Source organism: Caretta caretta, chromosome 10 (assembly GCF_965140235.1).
Source record: "Caretta caretta isolate rCarCar2 chromosome 10, rCarCar1.hap1, whole genome shotgun sequence".
NCBI lineage: Eukaryota > Metazoa > Chordata > Testudines > Cheloniidae > Caretta > Caretta caretta.
In genome coordinates this window covers 71,019,313-71,044,774 of record NC_134215.1, presented here as the reverse complement: position 1 = coordinate 71,044,774, position 25,462 = coordinate 71,019,313, and the positions used below count along the sequence as shown (strand labels likewise).

General features: G+C 44.0%; 1 protein-coding gene across 9 annotated transcripts in view; it reads right to left on the bottom strand.

Moving 5' to 3' along the window:
- The window catches only part of NTRK3 (neurotrophic receptor tyrosine kinase 3), a 333,051-nt gene that overhangs the window by 179,758 nt on the left and 127,831 nt on the right, over positions 1-25,462 (bottom strand). The gene's annotated exons all lie outside the window — the stretch shown is intronic.

Sequence of the window (25,462 nt, the reverse complement as noted above, 5' to 3'; positions counted from 1 at the left end):
TGGAGATTGCCATCTGGTTCCATCTGGAGATGGAAATATACTTTGCTGGCAACTGCATCCCATTGATACATGCACAGGACAATCGTCAGACCCTGGCTAGATGGCTTTGTGCATCTGCTTTGGTTTCGCTGCCTGCCTGAGCAAAATAGTTGTATGTGCAGCCATATACTTCCCCAATAATGCAAATGGGAAACCTTCTGTTGGACCCCATTCCAAACTCCTCCGAGTAGGCAGCATCCGTCCCAGCAACGTGCCCACTTCCACCAACCTGGACAACGGAAACAGGAAAGCCAGCAGAGGCAGCCCTCAGAGGGTTTGAGAGAACCTTCCCCAGCTGACTGAAGGAACGGCCTTCATCACACTTCAGCAGGACCATGTCCAGTGGTCACACTCCTTGCTGGAAGGAAGGTAATCTTGGGAAGGGTTTGAAAAAAACAAAAAGAAATAAAACACAAGGATCTTTTGCCAAGCTCCCAATGAGAACAAGATGGGAAATGAACCTTTCTCCCGCCTCCTACCCATCCCCATTTATACCCTTGAAAAAAAAAAGAAACATTTTTTGTCTGGAAACTCCAGCAGCACCACGCTTAGGAAATCATTAGTGCAAATTCCAGCCAAGATTATTTATCCTTAAAGAACCAATACGACAGCAAATCTCACTCCAGCCGCTCCCAGGCTCTGCAGCTCGATGCAGATAAATAGGCACTTACCACCAGCTGCTAATAACTTCATAAAACATCTTTCTGCTTTTATTCCCCTGGGATGCCCCCCCCCAACCCACACACACTATTCAGACATGTAGATTGGAACTAATTCTTCATAGCCGTCCCCCTTCCCTAGGGGCATCGTTAAGGGGCAGCATGCAGCCTCAAGATGTCTCTCAAGCAACTTCACTACTATACTGCCTCTGCCTTTTTCATAGATTCCAAGGCCAGAAGGGACTATTGTGATCATCTAGTCTGTCCTCCTGTATAGCACAGGTCAGAGAACTTCCCCAAAATAATTCCTAGAGCAGATATTTTAGAGAAACATCCAATCTTGATTCAAAAAGTGTCAGCAATGGAGAATCCAACACGACCCTCAGTAAACTGCTCCAGTGGTAATTACTTTGGCCATTAAAAATTTGCACCTTATTTCCAGTCTTAGCTTCAACTTCCAGCCACTGGATCATGTTATATTTCTCTGCTAGACTGAAGAGCCCATTGTTATTTGTTCCCTATGTAGGCACCTATACACTGCAATCAGGTCCCCTCTTAACCTTCTCTTTGTTACACTAAATAGACTGACCTCCTTGAGTCTATCACTGTAAGGCATGTAATCTAATCCTTTAATTACTCTCAGAGCTCCTCTCTGAAACCTCCCCAAAATATCAACATCCTTCTTGAATTGCGGACACCAGAACTGGACACGGTATTTCAGCAGTGGTCACACCAGTGCCAAATACAAAGATAAAATAACCTCTCTACTTCTGCTCAAGATTCTCCTGTTTATGCATGCAAGGATCACATTAGCCTGTTTGGCCACACCATCACACTTTTAGCTCATGTTCAGCTGATTATCCACCATGACCCCCAAATCTTTTTCCAGGACACTGGCTCCCCACAGTAGAGTCCCCCATCATGTAATTATGGCTTGCATTCTTTGTTCCTAGATGCATACACTTACATTTAACCATATTAAAACACTTAGTTTACTTACACCCACTTTACCAAGCAACCCAAATCACTCTGTATCAGGGTCCTGTCCTCCATATTGTTTAACACTCACCCAATTTTCGGGTCATCTGAAAACTTTATCAATGACATTTTTACGGGTTTTTTTCAGGTAATTAATAAAGAAGTTAAATAGTGTAGGGCCAAGAACCAACTCCTGCAGGACTCCACTAGAAATCCACCCATTCAATGACGATTCTCTGTTTACAATTACTCTTTGAGATCTATCAGTTAGCCAGCTCTTAATTCATTTAATGTGCGCCATGTTAATTTTATATCATTCTAGTTTTTAAATCAAAATATCATAAGGTACCCAGTCAAACACCTTACAGAAGTCTAGGTATATTACATCAACACTATTATCTTTATCAACCAAATTTATAATCTCATCAAAAAAGATATCAAGTTAGTTTGACAGAATGTATTTTCCATAAACCCATGTTAATTGGCATTAATAATATTGCCCTCTTTTAATTCTTTATTAATCAAGTCCTGTATCACCCACTTCAGTATCTTGCCTATTATCAGGATTGATGACTGACAGGCCTATAATTACATAGATGATCCTGTTTACCCTTTTTAAATGTTGGCATGTCATTAGCCTTCTTCCAGTGTTCTGGAACTTCCCCAGTGTTCCAAAATTTATTGAATATCCGGAGCTAGCTCTTTTAAAACTTTTGGGTTCAAGTTATCTAGACCTGCTGATTTCAAAATGTCTAACTTCAGTAGCTGCTGTTTAACATCCTCTGAAGATATTGGAGCAGTGGAAGAATGTTATCATATGATATGATTATGTCATCTATTTTCCCCTCCAAATACATAACAGAAATATTAATTGAACACTTTTGCCTTTTCTGCATTATCATTGATAAATCTACCATTTTCATCTAGTAATGGACCAGTACCATTGTTAGGATTCTTTTTGTTCCTATTATAATTTTAAAAATCCTCCTTATTGTCCTTTACTCTGCTTTCCATAGATATTCCCTTGTGTTCCTTTCCTTTCCTTATCAATTTTCTACAATTCCTAGTTTCTGATTTATATTCATTAATATCAACTTTTCCTTTCTTCCATTTGCTATATTATTTTCCCCACCCCTTGTTTTAAAAAATATATAGCTTCCCCTCTAAACCAGGTCCGTTTTTAACTGATACAGCCTTCTTCCTCAATTGTAGGACTGTGGCTTTTTGGGGTCTACTAAAGTATTCTTAAACAATTCCTAGTTATCATTCACATATTTTCTGATTAAATTCTTCCTCCCAGATGATTTAGCTGATAATTGTTTTCCTCTTTATGAAGTTGGCCCTTATAAAGCACCAAGTATATGTGTGTGTGTATAGTCTGGACTTTATTCTGATTGCACATTAAAAATGTGATCAAGTCATAATCGCTTGTACCTAAATTACCATTACTTTTCAGTTCTGTTATCAGTTCCTCTTTATCTGACAAGATGAGGTCTAATATAGAATTCCCCCGTGTTGGATGTGACACTTTTTGAGTTAGAAAAGTGTCATTTACAATATTTAGAAATTCCAAGGATGTTCTAGTAGCGGCAGCATGAGACCTCCTGCATGTGTGTCTTAAATCTTACCCCTCCCATATCTGTCCTCAGAGCCATCCAGCATTTTGTCTGAATTCATAAAACCTTACGCACAGATCCATCATCGTCATCCACTCTTGCCAGAAAATCCTAGAATCTTGAACTCAAGATTCAGAAGCATTAAGTGGAGGAGAAGCCAATTCCAATTGTTTTGTTCTAAAGTTTAGATGGATTTGTCAGTGGGTTTACAATGTCTGACTGATTTGCGATCCTGAATTGCTTCCAGTGCATGTGTGTGTTGGGGAGAGAGGGGGGTTCTGAAATCTTTATTGTTCCCTGGAGGGTTTGGAAAATCTTTTAAGGATAAAATCCTTGTCCCATGGAAGCCAACGGGAGTTTTGCTATTGACTTTAATGGGACCAAAATCTATCCCTAGGGCACTAATTTCAGACCACGTTTTTGAAAATCCAGGTGAGTTTGGCTTTAGGGATCAGTGCCAGTGGTAATCATTTTCTTACATGGATCCAAATTGACTTCCAATGGCTGATTTCAGTGGGTGCTGATATGTTTAGCTTGCACACAGATCAGCTGAACAGTCAAGGTTGAGTTTTGAACTAAATGTCTGATGAGGAAAGAATGTCACCCCTTTTGAGGGCCACTCTGTAGTAGGTAACAAATATAGTTTTTGGCCTTTCCACTTATTTTTATTATTATTCAGAAATGTATAGGTCCCAAAGTGTCTTCCTTCAACAAAAACACCATTCTACAAGGCTTACCAAAACCTGCTGTTTAACAACAAAAAGCCCAAACCCCATTCCTGATTAGGAAGATTCATGAAAAGCCTTGCTACACAAATTGTACTGGAATGGCATCCTGCAGCTCTCCAAACTAAGGCTCTGTCAGAGCCCTGTAGGAACTATGTTCAAGACGGGAGAGTCTCAACTGAGAGTGCCTTCTGCTGAGCTTAAGAAGTGCAGGCCCTGAGTCAACTGTGATAAGAACCCAGCAGATCCTAACTTCTGTACTGTGACATAAATCAGTGGGACCTAGAGGATGTAAAGCTCTGTAGAGCGTAATCAATGCCTCTAGCCACATATATATAAAGAGAAGTGCCTAAATTATCCTTTCAAATTCTGCACCTGGTACTCCAGCACAGAACACATCCACCTTGCTACCAAGCTCATTAAAGCTTATTAGTAGGTTCAGAAGGATTAGATTTTTATCAGTAAATGTCAATAAACATCGATTTCACCATACACATACAAACCGAGAAAAAAATTTCCATTGATAAAAATCAAAATGTACAGTTAAGCAAAGTAAGGAAATTGCTGCTTGAAAACTTTTATTTTATTTTATTTTATTGCTATTTATGTTGTATATTTAGATATATGATGTTGACAATTTGTGTTTTAACAGTTATAAAGATTTAACTTTTTGAATCTCAACGTCCATTGTCATCAGGTATTATCTGGAAACCACCATCCATGATTTTGTGCAACTGTCAAACCATTAAAATGGATAAAAATCAGGGGGGAAATTTAAAAATAAAAATCAATATTATTCATCAAAATTATAACAAAAAATAAAAATTGTATTCTGCCAAGCCTACTTATTAGGCATGTCCTGATGTTCCATTAACTCCAATATATTATTAGATAATAGAGCACAGCCCCAGGAAGCATTATCCCAACTCTCCTAGTGGGGAAATACTCCTATATCAGAAATCACATTACTGAATAGGTCAGTAGCATAGAAAATGTTGGTAGAAAAGAACATGACAAGTAAGGACCATGTGTTTCGTTATTAAGAGTTAAATGACATTGTAATAAAGGGATGGAAATCTAAAATCCAGCTATATAACAGCAGTGGAGTGGAAGAGAATTTCTTTGATGTTTCAGAAATGAAGTCAGAGTGAACAGGGAGACACCATTTTTATGTTTGTATCTCTCTATATAGGCTATTTGAGTGCCACTTTTAGTGAAGGAGGAGTTTAGACTGAACAAGAGAGAAAAGAATTCACATTCCCAAAATCCCATAAGAAATAATGGTCAAAGCAGATGAGAAGTCCTTCTAGGAAATTCATTCATGTTTTCTCTGTTGGTTCTCCAGATCAACTGGACATAAATGGAGCAGCCAGCAGGTGTATGCTACCTTGATATATCAGATGCATTTCCTGCCTTCCATGCTGTTGAGTGTACTTCCAGGCTATGAACTAATATATATATACTTCTGTCCAGAATCATATCAGTAAGACAAATACTATAATTCTTCACAGACATTTATATACATCTCATATATATTTATATATATCCTTATATATATTGTTAACTGTTGCATGTTCATATTTGATGAATAAAATAAATTAATACATTTTACTTCAGTCACTAGCAAAACAATTAAATAAATGTTAAGAGACAAAATTCTTTAAGTGCCTACAGGATAATGGAACCAAGAGCAAATAAGCTGGGGATGTATAAATCACAAATCATGCCAGACTAATCTGATCACCTCTTTTTTGTTGTTGATTGAATTACAAAAGAGCAGATGAAGGGAATGCAGTAGCTGCAATATATCTGGACTTAGTAAAACATTTGATATGGTGCTTCACAAAATCTTACTTGAAAAATTATTTCAAATTGGCTTGGTTATGAGCACTGGCATAAAGCAGCATAAATAATAATACTACATTTTATTTATATAGCTCTTATCTGCCAGTGCTCTTCTAGGTAGTCCACAAAAACACACCACTCGCATTAAAAAAACCGAAGTATGCATATGAATTCAAAACAAGGTGATGGAGTTTAAACAAAGGGCAATAAAATAGCGAAGTTTAGAGTTGGGGGAAGCTGTCTGCAGCAGGATTGGTGTTAAGTCTGGTTTTATTTAACATCATTAGTAATTATTTGGAAATTATTAATTATTAGACACCACATTAACTAGAAAGCTGATACTTGTACGTTTAGGGGAACCAGTACCTTTCTCTGAAGCATCTGATACTGGCCACTAACCGGAGAAGGATACTGGACTATTTCAGATCCAGTCTGTTCATTTCTATGCTCCAACGATAATAAAATCAGGAGGTCACTGAGGATCAGGAAGTCATACAAAAAGCACCTAGACGGCTTAGAAAACACGGAAGGAAACAAAACAAGGCCCAAACATAGAAAAAATGCAAGCCAATACATTTTGGAGAAAATCACATCAAACAATTTAGTGGAAGGCAGAAACCTGGAAGGTAGTTAATGCCAAAAAAGGCTTGTGGTGACGATGGGCATTAAAAGGCTTATCAGACTATAATGCAATATGATGGGGGGAAAAGAAAAAAACCTCACCAGAAATTCCGGCCTACATATGCAGCAACATTGCAACACAGAGCAGAGTTAGTCCATCTCCCTAGAGCTCGGATGAGACCACACCTGGAATATTGCAAACAGTTCTGGGCAAAAAGCCAGGAAAGCGTCAACACATTTGAGGAAATTCAGAGAAGAGCAACAAAAATGATGAAGAGGCTGGAGGGACTGACTTACGAGGGGAGTTAAAAAACCAAATATGGATTGCTCCCCCTTAATGATGATTAAGGGAGAGAGAAAGAATCATCTACAAGGATGAAGAGGAGAGAGGAATTGTTGAGGATGGCTCAAAGGGGTGTAACTGGGAGTGATGGAATGATGCCGAACAAAGTTAAATGTAGGCTCTCCTTCTAACGAAGAGTGCCATTAGACTGTGGAATAGTCTCCCCTGGGAAGAGATGGCATCTCCACTGCTGAGGAGACAAGGCAGTAAAGATCATCCAATCAGAAAGAGTCCTGCACTGACAGGGGAAGAGACCAGATGAACAAATAGGTCTCCCCCAAGTCTAGTTTCCAGTGTACTACTAGAGAGGATTTTCTTCAGTGTGGGAGTGATTTTAAGGGTAGAGGTTCTGCATAAAACTACACAATGTGCATGAACAGAGCCTTTGCCCGAGCAAATTAAGTGTACAATTGCCCACTTTTCTCTTTTTTGAAAATCTGGCCCTAATGCAATTTTGGAGGGGCACCAGGTACAGCACCAGAATGAGAAACAGGCACACTTCATGTCACACACTCTCCCTCTAACATCCATTATTACACTTTAAAATGTCCAGTCTAGTGAGCTGCCAATATAATATACCCCTTCTGCATCCTTGCCACGCTAGGGCTATGCCCTTACCAGCTGCTCAGACTTGTTGCACCATCATTCTGCCATTCCAACAGGCATGTGAATTCTCTCTCGTTACAAAGTGCAATAAATAACAAGGAGAGAGATTAATTAAGGAGACCATAAATTGTTCCCAGGGCTTTGCTGCCTTAAGTTATGTTTTCTCTCTATTTTTAATTTCTTTTCTCCTTGATGAAAAAACATAGCTTAATAAACAATTCCACACTTGCTATTATACCCAAATTAATTATATATTTTAAAAAGAAATCAATGTATATGTTACTGGAGCACCTGTGAGGGCAACAGAAATCCTTGAGTTAATTGTATAGAAAACACTCTAGCATAAGTACCTCCTCATGGGATATTCATCTTTTGGTCCCAAAGCACATTCCAGATGGTATTCATACAGCTATCACTTTGCTCAGCATAGAAATGTACCCACTTCTAGGGCGGCGCACAACAGCCATTTAACAGTGCCCCCAAAACACTGCACATCCATTTAAGGCAGGGAGTGAAGAATAGCTCATCTAAGTGACAATGCAGGTGGACTTTGCGGAGGTAGACTATAGAATATAATCACCCACTTGAAATTAGGCAAAGACACTAGCAGCCCAATATCAAAGAGTGGGTTCCATTTCCAGCACCACGTCCCCACCAGCTTAAGACAAACCTGAGCTGAAGGCAGCTGTTGGGCTCAGGGACTGACGCACCATGTCACTGCGGTAGCTCAAGAGAACTTATGCAAGCTCCTTTCTTATCCTGCATCTTCCGATTATTGCACTAAGATAGCCTGATGAGAGGCTGGGACCCAATAGGGAAGCCTGATTTTCCTCAGCCCAGGCATGCTGGCACAAGGCAGGGCTCTTTGATGGAAGGGAAGGACCTGGGGAAATTAAACAGGAGGAGACTGCTCCCAGAAAACCTTCCGCCCTATTAGAAAAAAAACAGTGTCACAGAACTGAGCACCACGGTCAGTGCGTCCTCTCTCCTGCTTCTCCCTTCCCTCCCTCCCGCAGCCACACCCAGACCGGCTTCTCTTCATGCCACGTGGGCAAAAAAGGGTTAACTGTCACCACCATTTCCAAAAAACAGCTCACAAGTCCTTGATGACAATTAACAAATAAATAAATAAAAAGATTCCAATTTATAGATGGCAACAGTTTCCCTGGCTCCTCCGCTGGGAGTCATCATGTCATGCTTAATCTCTCTGTTAAATAAACAGTGCTATACCGCGAGACAGACCAGGTGGCAGAGAGCTGACAAGGGGGCCCCCTAACGAGAGGCGCGCAGGCCTGATCGTTAAATACCACAGGTGTCCCAGCAGCCGTGTTGCTACAGCGTGTTCAGATGTACAACACGGCACAGGCACGGGCCAAAGGCAGGAGATTAATACTACTGGGGTGGGGGAGGGAAGAAGTGAAAGGGAAGGATGAGGGACAGTGGAGGAAACCAGAGGAGAGAGAGAAAAAAAGAGAGACCACTGCTGTGGCAATGGTGAGGGAGGAGTTTCTCCCCGTCCCCCATCCCTTCTGTCTCCATGGCTTTGAGTTGCCCCCTCAAACAGTATAGTAGACGGACTGTATGCTGAGGCCTTTATGCCCTCTGGGACAGACTCCAGCTCCAGCCACTGTCAGAGGGGCTACCACTGCCATCTGCTGTGGGCAAGAGGCAGCCTAGAGGAGTAGGACAGGTGGCTGATATGATCTGGTAGGTCAGGAGATAATACAAGGGACAGATGCAGCAACGGGACTGACCTGACACAGCTGGAGACAGGACATGAGACGAAATGAACCATTGGTCTGATCCGGTATAGATTAAAATAAGGTATTGGACAAGAGGGGCTATTGGTCTGGCAGGGCTGGAGACAGGACTAGATGGGCTATTGGTCTGCTCTAGAAGGCCAAGTCTTACATGGCCATTTAGGACACAAAACCCCAACATCTCCCTGACTCCATTATTCAAAAGTCAAGCGGCTGCTCGGCCATGCTGGGGGCTTGCTGATCCAAGCACGTTGTGTGGCAAGGGCGGCGGGAGAGGGAGGCTGTTTTAAAGAGAGAGAATGCAGAATGACAGAAGGTGCTCTGCCTCATCCCCACCACACTGCATGGCCCCTCCTAGCAACATAACAGAACGAGATAGATCTCCTCTGTGACGTTGCACTCTATATGATTTTATGAAAATATGCTAATGAGCGTGAATATAATGTAACTGGAATATGCTTCATGCAAAAGGTCTCTTGTAAGGTATCATTACAAAGCTTATAATCTACTGAGTGTGGTCATCCTATTTGTATAAATATATCACTCTTGTTTCTGAAACTAGAAATATGAAATATAACTCTGAGGTCCTATTGTAGTTATGCAAAGCGTGGGCCATTAATGGTCGTCTGGAATCTTGATGGCGCCCATCAACCAGGACAATTGACTCTGGATGGCTCTGTTTGCTTGCAAGCCTTCCTGTGAGTCAGGCTGGGAGGAATGAGGGCTTGGGGTCTTACAGTGCCATGTGATCATGTCACCTGAACTGGAATCCATCTTTAATCTGGTGCTTTTCCATTTAGAAGGAGGGGTGGGAACACAGAGAGGGACAAAGGATTCCCGCCTTGTGCAAAAGCTATATAAGGGAGTGGAACAGAACAAAGGGGGCTGCAATCATGAGAAATCCCCTAGCTACCAGCTGAGCTGGAACAAGGGCTGTGCCAGGGGAAAGGATTGTGCCCAGACTGGGAAGGCATCCAGTCTGTGATAGAAGCTTATTGAAACATCTCTGAGGGTGAGATTTTAATCTGTATTCAGTTTTCTTACTGTATTAGGCTTACACCTGCGTGTTTTATTTTATTTCGCTTGGTAATTCACTTTGTTCTCTCTGTTATTACTTGGAACCACTTAAATCCTACTTTTTGTATTTAATAAAATGACTTTTTACTTATTAATTAACCCAGAGTATGTATTAATACCGGGGGGGGGGGCAAACAGCCTTGCATATCTTTCTATCAGTGTTATAGAGGGTGAACAATGTATGAGTTTACCCTGTATAAGCTTTAAACAGGGTAAAATGGATTTATTTTGGGTTTGGACCCCAGTGGGAGTTGGGTACCTGAGTGTTGGAGACAGGAACACTTCTTAATCTGTTTTCAGTTAAGCCTGCAGTTTTGGGGGGATGTTGTTCAGACCTGGGTCTGGGTTTCTAGCAGGCTAGCATGTCTGGCTCAAACCAGGCAGGGCCCTGAAGTCCCAAGCTGCCAGGGAAAGCGGGCTTAGAGGTAGTCCCGGCACCTCAAGTGGCAGTCCCAAAGGGGTTCACTGTGATCCAACCCATCACATCCTCCCACTCCTGAGAGCGCAGGCCCAAGTTCCCGAGGGCTTCCTGAGCAAGTGTGCTGTTGTGCCTTTACCATGAGCCACTCTGCCGGTATGCGGGCTAACCTCACAAAGTCAACATGGAATATAAGTCATATGCGTGGGATAAGTCCTGATGGCTGTATCCGCAGGAGGTAGCAAGCCTCCTGTGGAGCAACCCTGCAAGTACAGGGAGAGGGGACCAGGAAGTCCTAGTGGGTCATTTCTCACTGGCTTCTCTGATACTGTGAGTGATAAGGGGAAGGTGAGCAGCTCTTATTTCTCATGCACTCACTGATGTGTGTGAGGAATACAAGAAGATCTCTCAGGAGACAATAAGTAAGGCCTTACCAAATTCATGGCCATGGAAAATGCGTCACAGACTGTGAAATCTGGTCTCCCCCATGAAATCTGGTTTCCTGTGTACTTTTACCCTATGCTATACAGATTTCATGGGGAGGCCAGCGTTTCTCAAACTGGGGGTCCTGATTGAAAAGGGGATTGCAGGGAGGGGTTGCAAGGTTATTGTAGGGGGGGTTACGGTATTGCCACCCTTACTTCTGCGCTGCCTTCAGAGCTGGGCAGTCAAAGAGTGGCGGCTGCTGGCTGAGGGCCCAGCTCTGAAGGCAGCAGTGCAGAAGTAAGGGTGGCAAAACCATACCAGGCCATCCCTACTTCTGTACTGCTGCCGGCGGTGATGCTGCCTTCAGAGCTGGGCTCCCAGCCAGCAGACAGCGCTGTCCAGCCAGCTACCCCTGCAGGCAGCACAGCTGCAAGCAGCAGCGCAGAAGTAAGGGTGGCAATATCGCAACCCTCCTATGATAACCTTGTGAACCCCCTCTCCCATCACAACCCCCTTTTGTTACAACATTGTGAAATTTCAGATTTAAATCTCTAAAATCATGAAATTTACATTTTTCAAAATCTTAGGACCATGAAAATGAGCAAAACGTACCATGAATTTGGTAGGGGCCTATCAGTAAGGTAGCGAGGCAAACATACAGATTTAACCCCACTATCTGTTCCCCATCCACTGATCTGCAGGATCAAGAAGGATAAGAACAGAATTCAAGTGCCCCCCTCCATCAACTGGTTCTCTGCTCATCCTGCCTGCAGACACCATTCACCCCTCCTATAACTCTCTGCTGCCCCCAACTGGCAGATTAGAGAAATGGTGTTAACAGGCTCCGGAGGGAGTTGGGTCCATTTCTCCATGGCATTGGGAGGTTCCCCTTGAGGCAATAATGTCTGAGGTGGGAGAGTAGAAGAAAAAGTAGGGAAGATCCTACAAGCTTTGAGAAACACCCACCCCAGAGGATACAACAGCCCCCCTGCGCTATGTGGAAAAAACCAGGGATGATTCTGCCAGTCACACACATCTCAGTCAAGCTACCCCGTTAATAAACAGCTTTCAGAGCAGCCCCCACCCCTGCAAAGCAGGGCAGTGCCGCGGTGCCTATGCTGCTGCAACCGCACAACCCTTCTCCAAACTGCAGCAGAACTGCTGGGTCCCTAACCCTGTGTGGCAGACGTGGGGCTGTTTGGAGACAGCGTTTCATGTCTCCGCATGCACATGCCCTGTATCACGGGGAGCGCATCTCAGCCCAAGGATGGCAGTGGTTTTACCTGCCTCTCTCCTTGCCGGCACCATTTAATGTAACGACTACTAAGTCCTGTCAGCAGATCTGAGCCAATGGGTGCAGCTCCATAGGCAGATACACAGAAAGCCGCCGAGATGCCCCCTCCTTCTAGTTTTTCATTATCCATCTGGAAAATTGCAGAGGTCACGAGAGCTTTTACCATATCAAAATGAAATCGTCCTGTCAGCAACAAAAGGGACAGCTTCTTTACCCCGATTCCAGCAGCTGTCTCACGGCCGCAGGCTTTTACGTGAGCGGCAGACACTGCACTGTGTCAAGACAGATCCCTCTTGTGCTGAGGGGTCTCCCATCAGCTCACGCCTCCCCATCCCACTCCAGGATTGTCCAGGCACAGGGATCTCAGCCTATGCCATACTCTCTCTGCATTCAAGAGGCTGAAACTCCAAATTTAGATTAAGGAAAAAGTATATGGCCCCACTCCAACTCACAACCTTCCTCTGTCTATCCGTTCCTCCCACCCGGTCTAACCTTCCATTTTAGAGGGGAGCAAAGGAAGCAAAGGCTGTTCTTTTTTTTTTAAAGATATCTCGGGACCAGCTGGAAACAAAATGTACCAGATACCTCCTGGGGAAGCCTGTTTCTGGCACAACTGTGCAGACTGACAAGATAGAGCAAGCTGAAAGAGGGTCCAGGGGGGCACAGAGCACTCTCCAGTCACTAGGGAGTGTAACGCTGGGTCACATAAGATCAGCCCTGATGTGTACTAAACATTTCAAGAAGGGGCCTCTGAGAGGTCTAGCCTTGGAGCCTCAGGGAGGAAACCTCTATGACCAGAGAAGCAATGAAAGATAAGGGACAGAGGAGAAGGAGGCAGTGACTCCATGCTGTCCTTGTGCTGTGAGAGACTGAAGCTATGAATTACTGGAACAAAGAGAGGGAATCCACTAGAAATATATAGCCAGTGTGGGAAGAGGGAATTCCTTCCTTTGAAAACAGGGTGACCTATGGTTCTGGGCCTGCACGAGTTTTCATGGCTAAACTTGGTACCCTATATTCCTATGGCACGCAAGAGGTTAACATGGTGCTTTCAACTCCTTGAATTATACCAGCATATAATTAGGCTTGGCAGAATTGGATTTGTATTTTTGTAATATAATTTTTACAGATAATATCAGTTTATTTTTTCCTCTTCACTTTTCATTACATTTTCACACACACACAGACACACGAACACACACACACAAAACAAGCTATCCATAAACGTCTCACAATGTGTTAACCATTTGTTACCTAACCTTAACTACACCTGAAACAGTTGACTATATCATCTGAATGGTTAAAATATAAATCAATTCTCTGTATTACAGTTTATAAATAATTTGTTTATAAAATCAAATTAACTTTAAATCTTATTCTGCCTTATCCTTATTTTAGGTACAGAGAAATTGAAAAAAAATAATAGAATACAATAAAGAATCAAAGCAAACTGGAGAGGCAAAAGAGAAGAGGAGGTGGTGAATGGGGAAGGCTCATCCATTTAATAAGATCACCGAGATACTTCCAGGAAAGCACCCCATACCTCAGAATTTTTCTGGGGTATTTCCGTTACAGTATACTATTCTTTCCATGGATGGCTACGTTTATGATGGCTGCAATCTTCAATTGTTGGTTGCTTTTTGGATTTCCATTTCTGTAGTACTAGTCATTTAGCAATTATGAGTGCTCTGCTGAGCCAAAGTTTTTCACATTTATTCCGCTTCCAATATCAATGTATATTTTAAGCAATTTTTTAAATCAATTCAAATTAATACAACTGTCCAAAATTATGAGTTTTAGGCTTTATTTTTATCAATTTAGATTTTTCACGGTTGTGGGAAATTATGCGGGATCAGATGTAAATTATTTAGTGACAGTAGGCATTGAGACACAAAAAGTTAAAGCTTTATAACCATTAAAACAAACACAGTATATACACAGTAAATACCCTTAAATCAAATGGTAATAAGTTCTCAAGCAGCATCATTCTTCTTACTCTGCTTAGCTGTAAATTTCAATTATCATCTATGGAAATACTTTTTGTTGATTTATGTGCTTATGGCAAAAATCGACATTTAACAACATTTACTGAGAAAAATTGAATCCTTTCAAGCCTGCATATAACCCAACTAACACAAGTGCCCACACCCCATTCAGCTAGCCTGAAAGGAAAATAAACTGATTTTCAGTATACAGTAGTTAGAAATGACTATCAGCAATACCAGCCTAGAGCTCCAGGTCTCTCTTCTGAAGCCAAGGCAGGGTATTCAATCCAGATCCCAACCATCCACCAGAGAAAGAACCCCCTTCCCCCCATTCCTTCCCAAGAACTTGGAATGTCAACTGGAGACAGTTCCCCACCCTAGAACCTGGACCGTGAAACACCCTGGACACCAGTCATTAGAATCACAACCTGGTTTGTTCCTACAGCATGCTGGGTGCTGCTAATGCAGCTGATGTCAAGTACCAGGCCAGGCATTTTTCATGGCGGACATTTATTTTTAATAGTACAGTTGTGTATTGAAATGAAATGCCTGAACGTTAATGAGGGTCCTACGTGGCTTCCACTTTCAGAAATAAATACATAAATTAAATACATAAATAAAGCTGCTAAACATCAGTACCCTTGCTAGATGCTCCGTGCTTCCCAAAACACAGGCAGAGGTGTTACTCCATCACAGAAAAGTAGAAATTAGAGATGGAGGAGGCCCAGTAGATTATCCCATGCACCCTGATCCCTACAATATACTCACCAGTGTTCTCTCCGGTAGAGTTTTAAATGGCCCAAATAACAGAGCTTCTACCATTTCCCTTGGAGACTATTCCACAGCCTTAGAGATTCCGGGGTATAGAAGTTATTCCTCAGATCACATTAAGCCTAAATTCACAACTGAACAATATCATCCCATTACTGCTGTAAATCTTCCTTAAGAACTCTCTCTCCCTCCCCCGGGTGTTTACACTGTACTTGTGTGGTGTTCATCACATCTCCATTTAGGTGTCATTAGGTCAAGAGCTGCACTCTCTGGCTGCACAGTTTAGGCATGAGCTATTCAATTGCAGGAGCCTTGGCTGAACAGGAGGAAAATCTTGAGGATGCTACAGCAAGCCAAAGAAGGAGAAGATGAACTACAAACTCCATAGAGCACATTTAGTGCCCTGTAGCCTTTTTCAAAAGAAAGACAGGAAAGGTAGTATAGACAGATCACAGTTAAAGTACTGATTAAAGGTGACACAGGAAAGAAAAGCAAGGACTGAGCCTCCCTGTTTCTCCCTGTGTTACTCTGCAGTGCCCCAGCACCGATACCACCATCATAACAGACACTGATTTGCCCAGTTCTTGTCAGCCTCAGAGGAGGTACCGACAACTCCATATGGTTGAGAGAAGAATTCAGTCCCCATGGCCCAGAAGCAGTTCCCTCCGAGTCAGATGAAGGAAACTGGTGCATATGGTACATGTCCTATGGATAAACAGAGGTCTTAGGTCTCCAGGTCTGTCAATCCACCATTTTTCAATTCATTTTAAAATGGAAAGAAAACACAACATTTCAAGTGGCAAACACAGGTTGGAACTGAAAAGGGGATGAGTGACCCAGCAGGAACCACACTGCTTTCAGAGGAGATACCTTGAGGACAAATGTTTCCCTTCTCCTCCTGGCCCAAGGGGAAGGCTGCTCGGATGAGAGAAGCTCAGCAGTGTGAGATGTTACTGCTGTGGAACTGAGATGCCTGCAGAGAGGAAAGCATGACCACAAACCAGTATGACTCATCCATTTCCAAATCTGCAGTGGATGAAGGAAGTCCACTCAGCCCCTCCAGCATGAGAGACACTGTGTAATTAATCCTAATCCTCTCCCCCAGGAACTGTATCCAAGGTTGTGACCCCAAAGTACATGAAGTTACAAGCCTAGTGCACTAGCATGTCCAGCCAGATCACCAGCCTCCTACCATTCCTCATTAATCCAATGTCCTGGAAACCCTGACGCTCCAATCTGTTCCTGCTTATTACTGTTCTGCCAGGCAAAGCAGAAACATGCAAGGCACTTGGATTTGGGAGTTTGCTTTTTACAATCCAGCTGTTTACTTCCACCAGACCAATTTGGTGTTTGCATCTCAATTTAGCTGCAAACAATTCTGGGTGCCACTAGTGTGATTTGTGAACCATTCATGGAACAGCCAAAGTCTGTTGTTGGGCTCTTTCCATCATTGTTCCATTAATGTGACTGGTGCATTCTGGAGATGGCAGGAATCAGAGTACCCAACAGATAATTAGAAAGAATGAATGCACAGAAAAGCAACAAAGGTGTAAGGAGAACTGGAAGGTCTGATGTATGATGAAAGGTTAAAGAAATTTAAAGGAAGCAGAGGTATCTCAAGTCAAATTAAACTATTTATTTGAATTCCTTAAGAGGTTCTTACCATTGCTATCAAGTAACATTCATTTTTTGGCTAAGAAATTGAAGTTGATGCTTGGTAGATGTTTGGTAAGTGCATTTTGCAAGCACTTCTTTTAAGCAGTCTCTTAAAGCTTCAGGTAGAAGTATTTTACTTTTAGATCTAAGCAGTTGCAAATCTTCTACTAAGCATTTCTCCAAGCAGTTCAGAGGAGTAAGTGGCATGCATCTCTGTTCCCTTCCAAAGTCTTTCAGGGAAGACACTTCTATCTGGCACAGAGATGCCAAGCTTGGGCAGAATTTACTCTGACACTTTTGTTTATAGCCTGGTGACAAGGAATCTGGTTGCTCTTAGTTAGGATAGGCAAAAAGTCTGCTGCTACCTGGTGTAGCAAGACAATAGAAGTAAATGCAGCCTAAACGTCTAGTGGCTGGACTAGAAGAACAGTACCTTCCATATATTAGGTCTGCACTTTAAGTGCAGGACCTGGTATCAGAACCTTAGTAAAGGAAACAGGAATGCTGGCACACCACAGCCTTGGGTGATACTGGTGAGCTTCCGTCCTGTGAAAAGAAGATAAATGGATCCCTCTAGAGCAGGGATTGGCAACCTTTGGTACGCAGCCCACCAGGGTAAGCCCCCTGGCAGGCTGGGCTGGTTTGTTTACCTGGCACGTCCGCAGGTTCAGCCGGTTGCAGCTCCCACTGGCCGCAGTTCACCGTTCCAGGCCAATAGGGTCTGCGGGAAGCAGCACGGACCGAGGGATGTGCTGGCCACCGCTTCTCGAAGCCCCATTGGCTTGAAACAGTGAATCGTGGCCAGTGGGAGCTGAGATCGGCTGAACCCGTGGATGAGCCAGGTAAACAAACCGGCCAGGCCTGCCAGGGGGCTTACCCTGGCAGGCCACTGGCCAAAGGTTGCCGATCCCTGCTCTAGAGACATGCCTTGTAAGCAGTGCAGTGTTTTCTCTTAACATTCACCAAGACATGCTTGGAAGAGTTTTATTTGACCATTGCTGCTGTGGTTATGGATTGTATTTTTAATGGAAGGGCAGGTACTTACAGATTGGGAGCACAGGGTTTCATAAGGTTGGAATCAGAAAACAAAATAAAATGTCACTTTAGCAGAAGATACAGAAGTACTTATAGAAGGAAGACCCAGTGAAACCACATGCCCTTTCAATCCATTTCCCAGGTTTCAAGGCAGGCAAACTAAGTGATGTTGAGCGCAGAAAGCAAACCTAGGGGCTTGTAAAACAAATAAAAAGTTACCACCAAGGAAAGGTCCTGACCTTGCAGGGTGCTGAGTGCCTCTAGCTCCCACCAGCATCAGCAGGAATCGAAGGAGCTCACACCTCGCGTCAAGCGCTCAGCACATTACAGGACTGGGCCCAAACAAAGCAGCAGAAGCCTGTTACCTTTTACTAACTTTTGATCTACTTGATGGTTCACCATGGATTTATTCACAACACTTTCTGTGGCCAGCTGCTGTTTCCTTTGGATGGCTGCTCCTTTCCCATAGCCACCCTGTACGGCCTTGATAGTGGGAGGGCATCACCTCTGCGACATGAACAAGTCCGGTAGGATAAAATAGAAGGGTGCTGGACACCGATTGCTTTGGGGCAATCAGTACTGACTTTATGGTTTCTCTTAATTGCAAATTTATTTTACTTCCTGTACAGCTTCAAGGGAAAAAATAAACCACCAGGTAATTGTACTCAGACATGGGCAAGTCAATGGAGGTTAGGATTAAGTCTCATTGGAGAGGCAGGTCATTTCACTTAAGCATTTTTTCCCTTTCAGCTACTGAATTAATTGCACTGTTAAGGAGGGAAACAAAAAAACAAAGCATGCATCCAAGCTGTCTTTGCAGGAACTGGTCTCCTTGAAATCAGAACCCTGGCATTGCTTTGCAATGGACGCAGAGGACAGTTACCATCTGTTTATGGAAAAATGTTAATAACCCCCAATCATAATCAAATAGGCAACCACTTTACTTTAAGTAGCTATTAACTAATGCTAAATTGCAATGGAACAGCTCTGCAAGTACTTTTGACATACACATCAGCAGCACCAGCGCTCCGAGCAGGGCTATTGGAGTGAATACCAAATGAACTGAGTGATGTGATTCTTGACACGTTACCGAAAGGGTAAAGAGCCTCTATTTACTATTGTTTTGCCTCTCTCTTTCCTTTCCCCCTCCCCTCCCCCCTTTGCTGTTTCGGTTGATTCAGAAAATGAAAAAGGCAATGGGATTTCAGATGATGCTACGTTTGGGCTGTCAGTCGCTCCTCACCCTTGTCCTGCATGATGAACCTGATTTGGGGACCAAAAACTAGTTTGTAGCTGAGCCCAGAAAACAAGTTCAACTACGCAAGACAAGTCATTTTGTTCTGTGTTTGTATAGCATCTAAAACAATGGGGCCCTGGTCCATGACTAGGGCTGTTAGGTGCTATGGTAACACACACAATAAATAAGTACATTTGTTTCTGCTCTGCTCTATTCTCTTTCATCCAAAAATATTGTAGCTCTCTTACAAGCATGAATTATTGTTTATTATTTCTGGAGCACCAAGAGTACATAATACAAATAAGTATGAGCACAACATCCCTGTCTCAAAGAGCTTACGATTGAAACAGAAAACATGTACACCAGGGATCGGCAACCTTTGGCACAGGGCCCGCCAGGGAAAGCCCCTGGAGGGCCAGGATGGTTTGTTTTACCTGCAGTGTCCGCAGGTTCAGCCGATTGCAGCTCCCACTGGCTGCGGTTCGCCGTTCCAAGGCCAATGGGGGCTGCGGGAAGCGGCGCAGGCCGAGGGATGTGCTGGCCGCGTGTCAAAGGTTGCCAATCCCTGATGTACACAAAGGAGAACCAGCAAGCCAAATGTTAGCACTGGAATGTGCATGTCTTGTTGTCTACCTGCCTAAGTACTCATGTGACCATGCCCACCAATGTGTCCGAGTATCTCGTAAGCCCCAGGACTTTCCTGTAGCTTTATTAAATTAAACTTCATTTCCTAAAATGTATTCTGACTACACTTTACTGGGAGGATTTGGGTTTATAGACTTACAGGAAGAAGAGTGCTATTAAGGTGAAGTCTAAAGCATTCTATCCTTAGTCTACAGGCAGGGAAATTGAGGTACAGGGAAGCAAAGACTAGTGCAAGGTCACTAAGTGCGTCATTGGAAGAGCTGGGAACAGGAAGAGAACCCAGGAAATCTGACCCCCAGTCTGCCTGCTCTAACCACTCTCCCTCCCACACCTGGGAATAGAAACCAGGGGCTCTGATTCCCAGGTTCGTGTTCTAACCACTTGATCACTGTCCTTCCTTGGTTAAAAATTCATTCACATGTCTGTGTACAAAAACTCAGATTAGACACCAGCAATTATTGCAGACTACATCTGTGTCTTAAATACTTTCTGTTTACGTATGTGTTTTGTCTGGCCGTTCTTTCTCCAATGTCTCTCTATTCTGCAGCTAAGCCTAAGGTACACAAAGGGAACTTTGTTTTCCATTTTCATTTTATCTCCCCTAACCCTAGGTTTTCACATTCCATGGCCCCGGCAGTCGCTGATAGCCTGTCAAGCCATATTTTTCTCCACTCTGTTGCACGGAGGCAAATCTGCAAGGAGGCCTGAAAGGCAGGATTGCCACCATGATCCAATATTAACGAGGCGCCTCCTCTGGAGCAAGCGAGGAAACTCAATGAGGATGGCACACAGCCATCCTCCACAAGCTCTCCAGAACGAAGATAAACAGGGAACATGCTGCATTATAACCCACCTCACAAGGGGCCTGTGAAGCCACCCTGACGCCAGCCCTGCTATCATGCAACTGGCAGAGCAAGTATTGTGCACCATTGTTATTGGACAGATCAGTAGCTGGGTCATAACCTGGGAAATAAACATGGGGATAAATAAACATTCCCTCCCACACACTGTTCCTCACACATTCTTGTCAACTGCTGGAAATGGCCCACCTTGATTATCACTACAAAATGTTCCCACCACCCCGCTCTCCTGCTGGTAAAAATAGCTCACCTTACCTGATCACTCTTGTTACAGTGTGTACGGTAACACCCATTGTTTCACGTTCTCTGTGTATATAAAATCTCCCCACTGTATTTTCCACTACATGCATCTGATGAAATGAGCTGTAGCTCACGAAAGCTTATGCTCAAATAAATTGGTTAGTCTCTAAGGTGCCACAAGTCCTCCTTTTCTTTTTGCGGATACAGACTAACACGGCTGCGACTCTGAAACCTGTCATTCTTTGTTGTGGTGACTCTTCAGCGAGGCAGACTGGATGCTGCTCGCTCTTCAGCCTGTCACTGCCACTTCTACAAACTACCTGAGAGGGTCGCTAGAGAGCAATGTGAGGCACTTATTTTCCGGGCTGTCTCTGGGACAGACAGAGAGAAGAGAAGCAAAGGCGCTGGCCTATGCTCCCAAACAGGGCCCAAATCCATATCTATTAGCTAGGAAATCCCTAACCAGGTCCTCTCAGATTGCTCTGCTCCTTTGCTGTGCTTTCTGCCCATGTGTACAAAGCCCAGGATTGGGATATAGAGATCCCTCATTCTCTGGCCTCACCTCCACAGAACGCAAGCAGCCATCTGCCTGCACACCCTGCTAAGGTTCACTCCCTGGCCCTAGCTGTGCCTCACCTCCCCCCTTATTCACTTAGGCACTAACCTCCCTTCTCAGCCTGCTGGTAAGAGAAAGTAAAGGGGGAGGAGGAGACAAGCTTACAAGCCTCCCCACAAGGCATTCTGGGTTACTTGAGTACACAGCATTCTGCGGCCATGACAAAAACAACAGGAAAAACCTGCTCCTACAATCCTGCCAAGCTGGGATTTCAACAGCAAGTGGCAATGCATCAGCTGGCTACAAACTGCTCCTGAATCAGGGAATGATGCTCCGTCCCCAGATCAGGCCTTTTGATTATTATTATTCTATTTTTTAATCACCAACCATATGCTTGATGCTCTGTAGGACCTAGTTCCTGCCCCAGAAAGCTGCAACTAGATCACAATGGGAGACTCAGAGGAGAGTGCAAGCTTCCAGAGGATTTTCGGTTGTATTGATTTTTGATCACACTCTCCTTCTCTCCCATGACACTGTGACAGTAAAGATCTTTGCCAGAGGTGAGTGTCCAGGGGTGAGACTTCAGGAGATATGAATGAAGAAAGAAGAGTGGCTTGGCAAGCTAGATTAGAACCAGAACTAGGGGTCACCAAATGAAATTAATAGGCAGCAGGTTTAAAACAAACAAAAGGAAGTACTTCTTCACACAACGCACAGTCAACCTGTGGAACTCCTGCCAGAGGATGTTGTGAAAGCCAAGACTATAACAGGGTTCAAAAATGAACTAGATAAATTCATGGAGGATTGGTCCATCAAAGGCTATTAGCCGGGATGGGCAGGGATGGTGTCCCTAGCCTCTGTTTGCCAGGGGCTGGGAATGGGTGACAGGGGATGGATCACTTGATGACTACCTGGTCTGTTCATTTCCTGTGAAGCACCTGGCATTGGCCACTGTCGGAAGACAAGACACCAGGCTAGATGGACCATTGGTCTGACCCAGTATTGCTGTTTTTCTGTTATTAGGGAGCTCATTCCACAAGTGGGAAGCACCACAGAAGAAGGTAAAGATGGGAGACTGAAATAAATGGGGCATCATTGGTGGAATGAAGGGCCGGGGGACATGAAAGACGATAAAATCCAACTTGGAGGCTGGGCCTAAGGGCTTATCTACACATATGGCACTGCAGTGGTGCAGCAGCACCAATGAGTCTGTAATGCTTAGTAACCACAGTACCTATGCCAATGGGAGAGCTTCTCCCATTGGCACAGGTACTCCACCTCCCTGATAAGCAGTAGCTAAGTCGACAGAAGAAGCTCTCCCATTTACGTAGCACTGTCTACACCAGAGTTCGGTCGGCGTAACTGTGTTGCGCAGAGGTGTGGATTTTCTGCGTTGCTCAGGGTAGTTATACCACCATAAGTCTGTAGTGTAGATCATGCCTACATTATTCAAGGCCTTGAAGGTGTTAAGTGAGAAGTTTGAACTTTTATGCAGTGGCTGAAGGGACGCTAATGGAGGGGTGCAAAGGTAGACAGAGGATGGTAGGATCTGATCAATGGGGAAGGAAGAGCATTTTTGCCACTGCGTTTCAGGCAGACTGGCAGGGAGTGACGCAGTCATCTGCTGGTTGCAGCCATCAAGGCAAGATGCAGCCAGGGCATTAGCCCCTGGAACAGAATGGAAGGGTCACATTTGCAAAACATTGAGGAGGAAGAAGCAATATTCTGCAACAGCCTTGTTGTGTGGGAAGAAGGGAAAGGAGGAGTCAAAGGGACTGTGAGCCTAAGCGATGGGCAGGATGGTGTTGTGCCAACGACAACAGAGAAAGGAGGAAATGGAAAAACCAAGAAGCTCTATGCTGGCGATGGACCATCTAAGGCCATATATCAGGAGATCGTCTGCAGCACAGGAGTGGGCAGAGGGAAACAGGGCCCATAGATTAGTGAGTCATCAGCCAAGAGATGAGAGTTTAAACTGTACAAATGGATACAGTCACCAAGGAGAAGGCGTAGAGGGAGAAGCCATGGAAGGGGTCCCCAGAGTGTTGGTTGAGGGAGGAGAAGGAGGAACCAAGGTGGAGTTTGTAAGGGGAGCAAATTAGACAAATTTACCCTAGTGGCACTGATAAAGGTGCTGTAGAAGATATCAAGAGAGCTACGTGAGCCCTTGTGTCAGCAACAGGTACTTTTGCTCAGCAGGAGCATGTGCACGTTTGTCTAAACGTGGCGGCAGAATGCTACCGATGTACAAGGAGCCTTCGAGGCTCAAGATCCAGCTGCTCATCTAATAGCAGAGCCAGTCACTTTCACACTAACTCCACGTGGACTTGGTGTCCACAGCACCCAACAACAACCTGCATTTCCAAGATGCCTATGAAGGCTGTGATTGGCTACAGAATCAGTGCACCAGGATCAAGTCCCACATGAGACATCTCTCTGAATTTTAAACCCATGTAAACACTGCAGATTCTGTCTGTCTAAGAGCCTTACCAGCAAAACCCCTAAAAATTAAGTCTGTAGGGGAATATTTATATCTACAATTTATTATCAGAATAACAGGGACTCCAACTTAGCACAGCAACTTAATGAAAGGAAAACCATGTTTTTCTTGATAAAAGCTTGTGCTATCTAAATCCTGCACATGCCAAAAGGGAATATTACCACAGCACATCTCAGGCTTCTGAGGAACTCAAACGTCATTCAAGATTCATACTCATGGTTACCATAACCCCTCAGTACGTGTGCAAGCACACATCTGTCTATCCATCTACAGAGGTGAGTTACCCACATGATATTCACATTCTTCTCTCTGTTTTTCATGTGTGGGAATATTTATTCTTTTCTTTTACCTATAACATTGTGCACCATCAGCAGCAGATACCACAGCACTGTACACCATTCCTCCCATAGATATACCCCCCTCCCCGTATGAAGTTGGAAAACTTCATCTCCGCTTTACAGATGGGGAAACTCAAGCAGAAAGCATAGTTAAGCCAGTTAGTTGTGTGAGGTCACAAAATGAGGCAGTGGAAGAGTTGGGAATCATGACTCGCAGAAATCATGACTTCCATTCCCATGCTCCCCCACCACCAATCTGTACACCCTAGCAGATTGCTCCCATCAATGGACATATGAGCTAAATTTGCTAAGCTGCTACAGTAGTTCTGCTGTTTAATTAAGGTCCTGTCTTCCATCTCCAGAGGCAACACAGGGGAAACACCAGCCACAGTCTCATCTGGACCTATTCTGGAAATGTCTTCGCAAAGCAAACAGAACTCAGGGCAAGCACAAGCCGTGCCCCCAAACATTTCAGCCTGCTCCTCAAATGCAGGCCCCAGCATGGCTGGGAAATCAGCTGCCACTCAGCAGCCTTTGAAAAGGGTTGTGTTAACCAAAGACCACGTGTTTGGCTGTACAATGCCTGTATTAACAAGGATGGAGGCTGGCAACTACTTTGTTATGTTATAAACCTGTCCCAGTAGGCTCTGCTACGCACCACCAACGCTTCAAGGCTGCAGATAAACACAAGGCGAATCATGAAAAACAGACGGTGCTCAATGATTCAGTTTCTCTTGGCACGAGCCCCATGATCCTGAAGAGAAGCAACGACGTTGCTGGGGAGAACTGAAAGAATGGCTCCATATGGCAAACATCACTGTCTTCTCATTGGCTAAGCACTACCTAGCCTGCCTGAAACAGTTCCCACGAGGATGGCCATGAAGCAGAAAAGGAAACGAGTGAAACATTCCAGTGGGGAGGCAGCAGGAAAACCCCTTGCAACCTGCTGAAACATCACTTGCTCTTCGCAAGCACCCCACAGACTCATAACAGCATATTTTCTTCCTTCACAAACCGACTCAGAATCCACCCGCATTCCGTTCTATCAGGAACTGGCCAATACACCAAGGAGGCAATTTCATGTATTTTTACCTCCCGCCCCAACCTACCCAACCCTGCTTAACGCAGGGCAGCCAAACGGCATTTCCCGTGAGACCTATAAGAAGGGCAAAGGGGTGAGGTAATATCTTTTAGAGAGAGACACGCTTTCGAGCTCTGAGTACATTCCCCAG